Here is an 8306-nt window from a genome sequence, read left to right as displayed (position 1 = left end):
CAGCAGCACCAGCAGTTTGGCCCGACTGAAGAGGGACACGGCTCGCTCGGCGGAGGGCTGTTTCCCGACGTGGAGGTAGTCGATGTTGTTGCTGTTGTTGCAGAGGTGCGGCAGGAGCAGCCGGTGGTGGTGGTGGAAAATGCGAAAGCAATTCAGCAAACTTGTTATCGAGCTTTGTTTCAAACGTCTTCTCCATGCCATCTATCTTCTCCATGGCCTCTTCAAATCTGTTTATCACATTGTGCACCTGTCCACTCATCATTTGCTGAAACGTATCATGAAGCTCCTTGTTCGTCAAGTTCTCCCAGTCAGTCTCGTCGGCTTGTGATCCTGGCATGGTTAGCAGCAATAGAAACACACAAGAATATGATCCTACAGATTACTAACAAGTGGTGGTGGTGGCGGGTGTCACAAATCCGTCAAGCAAATCTCAAATTCTTACCAGTTCTTACCCAGCAGCAGGCGGTGATCGGCAACCGTTGTAGTCAAAACTCTCAAAAGCTTGGATAGAGCGATTGCGAGGGAGAGTCAAACGCATGACGTAGATGTATGTGGAGCTGGGAAGGCTTATAGTATGGTAGCAAAAAGGGTCAGCAATAATCAATTCAGAGATGCAAAGTTGAATAAACGCTCAACGACGGTACTGTGCTGGTCCTAGGCTAGACCGTGCTAGAGACGCGAGCCTAGAACACTAACAAAATCACGGCGCTGCACATAAATAAGGGAAAAGCACACTCTGGAACTCTTTTTTTTTGCTTTTTTTTGCGCTCCCTTTTTTTGCGCTCCTCTTTTTTTCTTTTTTTTGCGAAAAATCACTATAATGGCGAGTGTCTCAAAACTCTTCCCTCGTCAAACTGATAGGATGGGCACGGAATTTTTTTTCACTTTTTTCGGAAATCAGGGCAGCGATGACAAAAAAGTGCGACAAAAAATCACTATGATGGCACGTGGCTCAAAAGACTCAAAAAAGCCTAAAAATAGGATAGGGAAAAAAATTTTGCCCATGAAAATTTTGGCCTAAAAACTGCCCGGGGGTCTCCAGACTCTTTTTTTCCGAGACCTACGCAGGCAAGGAAACACGAATCAAAATTTAGATTGATCTCAAGAACAAACCTAATATGAGAAGAACTCGGATTGGTGGTGGATATATGGTTGTGGTATATGGCAGCGGTGGTGGTATATGGTAGCGGTGGTGGTATATGGTAGCGGTGGTGGTATATGGATACAGATTGGTGGTGGTATATGGATACGGATTGGTGGTGGTATATGGATATGGATTCAGAGCGGCGGCGGATAAGCAAAAGTGGTAGATGGGCGATGATGATGGTGCGGCGGCAGCGTGACAACTTATGACCAGAACTCGAAACTCTAAAAGACTAGACTCTAAGACCAGCAACTTGACACGACGATGCAACTGCAAATTCAACAAAGGAAAAACCCTAAAAAGATTATGCAAAGGCTCAGATTGGTTCGGATATGATGAACTAACCCTAATTTTTTTCTGGCTTTTTCGTGGACTGTAGGTATGAAGAATAGACTCGATCTAATCTACGAAAAACTGTAAAATCTCACCGAGCAACCTGGAAATCTGATACCACTTGATAGATGCTAAGGTGTCCCGATGTTTCGATGAGATGGTGGCTATCCTTTTCTGTGGGAGTCGACCTTGATGATCCGACTACGAACGTGCGAGACGTCGCGCCTTAGCAATCGCTAAACCAACTTCCGAGGGTTATTGACCACGCCGGGGCACTATCAACCTGACCACGAGGGTCTGTTTTCCTGCGAGCAAACAAAGAACAAGCAAGAAACTGAGATTGCAATCGGGATATTGCGAATATAAGATGAAAGCTTTATTGATCAAGGTGGGGTTCTGTGACGTCTTGGTCTGGTCGTTGGACACAAACGAAGTACGCGAAGTTGCAGCTATGGCGAACTTTTAATCTAAACAAAACCCAAAGTCTAAACGACGCCCTAAGGGCTGTATATATGGAGGAAGAGAGGGGAATTTCGTGGCCCTTGAGGGTGGGGTCTGAAACCAACCCTAACTCTTGTTTCCCCACAGATACGGACTCTAAAAATAGCCTATACTTAAGTATTTCGAAATTACATGGTCCTGGCCCATTAATAAGGTGACGCAGCACCTAGAATAGCCTATGGATGAATATTACGAAGTGGCATCTTGTATATTTCGTCCAAGGCTTCATGCACTCCTTATGGCGGCTTCAAAGTCCTGAAATCATCACTTGTAACTCCGTTCTTGATCCCCTTGCGCATGCCATGAACTCCATGCGTGTTCTTGCTCCAATGTTCATCCTTCTCCAAGCTAGGCTCTTCATTTGTAAGCAAAACAAATGTATCCAATTTAGGCAGCATCATAATCTCATGAACATTAGAATCATTACCAAGAAACGAAAGTACCTGGTAATTTAATTGGTGTGCGCGAGCTCTAGTAATTGGTCCAGTATATGTAACAGTAGGGGTTGTGGGTGTAACAATGGTATTGATGTCCTCATCACCATGCCTCATGGGCAAGATGACTAAGACTCTGTTCTCCGAAACAATGGAGCGAGCCACTGACTTATTGCAAATAATACATACCGATGTATGCGGTCCGATGAGTGTTGAGACTCGCCGCGGGTATCTTTTTTTCTTACCTTCACAGATGATTTGAGCAGATATGGGTATATCTACTTAATGAAACATAAGTCTGAAATATTTGAAAAGTTCAAAGAATTTCAGAGTGAAGTGGAAAATCATCGTAATAAGGAAATAAAATTTCTACGATGTGATCACAGAGACGAATATTTGAGTTACGAGTTTGGTCTTCGTTTGAAACAATGTGAAATAGTTTCGCAACTCACGCCACCTAGAACACCACAGCGTAATGGTGTCCCCGAACGTCATAACCGTACTTTATTAGATATGGTGCGATCTATGATATCTCTTACCGATTTACCACTATAGTTTTGGGGTTATGCATTAGAGACAACTACATTCACGTTAAATAGGGCACCATCTAAATCCATTGAGACGACACCGTATGAACTGTGGTTTGGCAAGAAACCTAAGTTGTCGTTGCTTAAAGTTTGGGGTTGCGATGCTTATGTGAAAAAGCTTCAGCCTGATAAGCTCGAACCCAAATGGGAGAAGTGCGTCTTCATAGGATACCCAAAAAGAAACTGTTAGGTACACCTTCTATCACAGATCCGAAGGCAAGATATTTGTTGCTAAGAATGGATCCTTTCTAGAGAAGGAGTTTCTCTCGAAAGAAGTGAGTGGGAGGAAAGTAGGACTTGATGAGGTAATTGTACCTTCTCCCGAATTGGAAAGCAGTTCATCACAGAAATCAGTTCCAATGATTCCTACACCAATTAGTGAGGAAGCTAATGATGATGATCATGAAACTTTAGATCAAGTTACTACCGAACCTCGTAGGTCAACCAGAGTACGGTCCACACCAGAGTGGTATGGTAATCCTGTTCTGGAAGTCATGTTACTAGATCATGACGAACCTACGACCTATGATAAAGCGATGATGAGCCCAGATTCCGCAAAATGGCTTGAGGCCATGAAATCTGAGATGGGATCCATGTATGAGAACAAAGTATGGACTTTGATTGACTTGCCCGATCATCGGCGAGCCATTGAGATTAAATGGATCTTCAAGAGGAGGATGCACGCTGACAGTAATGTTACTATCTACAAAGCTCGAATTGTCGCAAATGGTTTTCGACAAGTTCAAGGTGTTGACTATGATGAGAGTTTCTCACTCCTTAAAGTCCGTATGAATCATGTTAGCAATTGCCGCATTTTATGAAATTTGGCAAATGGGTGTCAAAACTGCATTCCTTAATGGATTTCTTAAAGAAGAGTTGTATATGATGCAACTAGAAGGTTTTGACAATCCAAAAGGTGCTAACAAAGTTTGTAAGCTTCAGTGATCCATTTATGGACTGGTGCAAGCATCTCGGAGTTGGAATGTATGCTTTGATAGTGTGATCAAAGCATATGGTTTTATACAGACTTTTGGAGAAGCCTGTATTTACAAGAAAGTGATTGGGAGCTCTATAGCATTTTTGATATTATATGTGGATTGGAAATAATACATTATTTCTGGATAGCATAAAAGGATACTTGAAAAAGAATTTTTCAACGAAAGACCTCAGTGAAGCTACTTACATATTGGGCATCAAGATCTATAAAGATAGATCAAGATGCTTGATAAGACTTTCGATGAGTACATACGTTGATAAGATTTTGAAGGAGTTCAAAATGGATCAGTCAAAGAAGGAGTTCTTGCCTGAGTTGTAAGGTGTGAAGTTGAGTAAAGACTCAAAACCCGATCACGGCAGAAAATAGAAAGAGAATGAAAAGTCATTCCCTATGCCTCAGTCATAGGTTCTATAAAGTATGCTATGCTGTGTACCAGACCTATTGTGTACCTCACCATGATTTTCGCAAGAGAGTACAATAGTAATCCAGGAGTGGATCACTGGACAACGGTCAAAATTATCCTTAGTGGAATAAGGACATGTTTCTCGGTTATGGAGGTGACAAAATTATCCTTAGTTGATGCAAGCTTGGACACTGATCTAGATTACTCTAAATCTCAATCTGGATACATATTGAAAGTGGGAGTGATTAGCTAGAGTAGCTCCATGCAGAGCATTGTAGAAATAGATAATTTGCAAAATACATACGGCTCTGAATGTGGCAGACCCGTTGACTAAACTTCTCTCACAAGCAAAACATGATCACTCTTTGGGTGTTAATCACATAGCGATGTGAACTAGATTATTGACTCTAGTAAACCCTTTGGGTATTAGTCACATGAAGATGTGAACTAATCACATAAATATGTGAACTATTGGTGTTAAATCACATAACGATGTGAACTAGATTATTGACTCTAGTGCAAGTGGGAGACTGAAAAGAAATATGCCCTAGAGGCAATAATAAAGTTGTTATTTATATTTCCTTATATCATGATAAATGTTTATTATTCATGCTAGAATTGTATTAACCGGAAACTTAGTACATGTGTGAATACATAGACAAAATAGAGTGTCCCTAGTATCCTTTACTTGACTTGCTCGTTAATCAAAGATGGTTAAGTTTCCTAACCATAGACATGTGTTGTCATTTGATGAACGGGATCACATCATTAGAGAATGATGTAATGGACAAGACCCATCCGTTAGCTTAGCATAATGATCATTTAGTTTTATTGCTATTGCTTTCTTCATGACTTATACATGTTCCTCTGACTATGAGATTATGCAACTCCCGAATACCGAAGGAACACCTTATGTGCTATCAAACGTCACAACGTAACTGGGTGATTATAAAGATGCTCTACAGGTGTCTCCGATGGTGTTTGTTGAGTTGGCATAGATCAAGATTAGGATTTTTCACTCTGTGTATTGGAGAGGTATCTCTGGGCCCTCTCGGTAATACACATCACTATGAGCCTTGCAGGCAATGTCACGGGATGATGTATTACTGAGTGAGTAAAGAGAATTGCCGGTAATGAGATTGAGCTAGGTGTGATGATACCGACGATCGAATCTCGGGCAACTAACATACCGATGACAAAGGGAACAACATATGTTGTTATGCAGTTTGACCGATAAAGATCTTCGTAGAATATGTAGGAGCCAATATGAGCATCCAGGTTCCGCTATTGGTTATTGACCGGAGATGTGTCTCGGTCATGTCTACATAGTTCTCGAACCCGTATGGTCCGCATGCTTAACGTTCGATGACGATTTGTATTATGAGTTATGTGATTTGATGACCAAAGTTTGTTCGGAGTCCCAGATGAGATCACAGACATGACGAGGATTCTCGAAATGACCGACAGGTAAAGATTCATATATAGGACGATGGTATTTGGACACCGGAAGTGTTCCGGGTGATATCGGGTCACCGGAAGGGGTTCCGGGCAACCCTCGGCAAAAATATGGGCTTAATGGGCCAAGTAAGGGAACACGCCAGCCCACAACGGGCTGGTGCGCTCCCTATAGGGCCAGCCACGTGGGGAGAAAGGGAAAGGAGAGGAGGAAAAGGGAAGTATGAAGTAGGACTCCTACCTCCTTCTTTTCCTCCTTGTCCAAATATGGTGGGGGTGCGAATTGGACTAGGGGCCCAAGTAGGATTCCTTAGTGCCCCTGATATTGTTATTTTGCGCCATGCTTTGTTTCGCGATACAACTTTCAGTCTAGGCGCTATTGATGCTAAACGGTTAAATCTGAACCGTACAAAGGGCCCCATCTTTGGAGGCATCTTTGCTTCACGCCTTGCTGCACACTTTAGGATACCTATTAGGCATTATGAGAAAGAGGAAAAGTTGCTGCCCCCTATTTTTCTAGATTATAAGAGTATGGTAGCACATGATTTTATTGTTAAGGATAAAAAGAAGATGCTTAAGTATAGATTCATATTTGATAAAACTACTATGAGATTATTACCTTGCCTGCGCCCTCTTTGTTTAACATATTTTCAGGCATGTACCTCATTTTGCCGGAGGCCATTCATGCCTACGGGAGCCTGACATCAGCTCTAGAGCCCGAGCCGGAGCCACCCCTTGATCCTTATCGGTAGTCAGTTTATCAGTGGGATCCAGAGGAGATTGCCAACCAATGACACCCAGAGGACACTCCTCCGTACACCGGAGAGGGCAGCTCTGAGCCATGGCCATATACCAACTTAGGACAAAAACCTAAGCTTGGGGGAGTACGTATTTCTCACCGACATTACATTCATGTTCACACACTCAATCCAGTTGTCAGTGCTCATACTTTTTCATTGTAATATCCATGCTAGTTTATTTTCTTTTCCAACATTCTTCTTGTGTGTTTGAAAAACCTTAAGAAAAACCAAAAAAACCAGTTGTAGCTTTTAGCTAGTTTACTTTCCATGCTTGTAGTAGTAATAATTAAAAGAAAACCCCAAAAGATTTCTCGTTCTTCTTTTGCTTGTTGGGAGCTCTCCCGTGTAAATAGTTTTGTTTCTTTTCTTTGGGGACGAGAGGAGAAGACCATGATGAAAATGTTGAGTGGCTCTCATATGCATTATTGTTGATCTAACAGAGAGCCCATATTACCTTGTCTTCTCCTTTGTATTAAATTCTTGTAGATTCCAGCTTAGTCCAATGCGCACACACACTATTATTATTATTATTATTATTATTATTATTATTATTATTATTATTATTATTATTATCCACACCGTTCGGTCGTGCAAGGGAAAGGCAATAATGACAATATATGATGGACTGATTGAGATGAGAGAAGCTGGTATGAACTCGACCTATCTTGTTTTTGTAAATATGATTAGTTCATCGTTCCTGATTCAGCCTATTATGAATGAAAAATGTTTGCAATGACAATTAGAGATTATAGTTGCTCATGCCATGCTTAATTAGCTAGGAGTTTATAATGGTTTACCTTGCGTGCCAACATGCTATTAAAATGGTTGTGATGTAGTATGATAGGGTGGTATCCTCCTTTGAACGATTTGACTGGCTTGACTTGGCACATGTTCACGCATGTAGTTGAAACAAAATCAACATAGCCTCGACGATATTTATGTTCATGGTGAATTATATCCTACTCATGCTTGCACTCAGTGTTGATTAATTTTAATGCTTGTTCATGACTGTTGTCGCTCTCTAGTTGGTCGCTTCCCAGTCTCTTTCTAGCCTTCACTTGTACTAAGCGGGAATACTGCTTGTGCATCCACTTCCTTAAACCCCAAAGTTATTTCATATGAGTCCACCATACCTTCCTATGTGCGGTATCTACCTGCCATTCCAAGTAAATTTGTATGTGCCAAACTCTAAACCTTCAAATGAAATTCTATTTTGTATGCTCGAATAGCTCATGTATCAACTAGGGTTGTCTATAACTTCCATGCTAGGTGGGTTATTCTCAAGAGGAGTGGACTCCGCTCCTCATTCACGAGAAAATGGCTGGTAACCGGGATGCCCAATCCGATGCTTAAATTAAAAAATTGCAAACAAAACACCCCCAGGATTGTTGTTAGTTGGAGGCACCCGTTGTTTCAGACAAGCCATGGATTGATGTTTGTTGGTGGTGGGGGAGTATGAACTTTACCATCATGTTTGGGAACCGCCTATAATGTCTGTAGCATGGAAGATATCGAGATCTCTCGGTTGTTATGTTGACAATGAAAGTATACCAGTCAAAATATTATTCATCTCTGTTTCAAAAATCAAGCTTTGGCACCTCTACAAATCCTTGCTTCCCTCTAAGAAGGGCCTATCTATTTACTTTTATGTT

Source organism: Triticum dicoccoides, chromosome 3A, assembly GCF_002162155.2.
Source record: "Triticum dicoccoides isolate Atlit2015 ecotype Zavitan chromosome 3A, WEW_v2.0, whole genome shotgun sequence".
NCBI lineage: Eukaryota > Viridiplantae > Streptophyta > Magnoliopsida > Poales > Poaceae > Triticum > Triticum dicoccoides.
The sequence above is the reverse complement of the archived record's forward strand: the minus strand, read 5'-3'. Positions refer to the sequence as shown.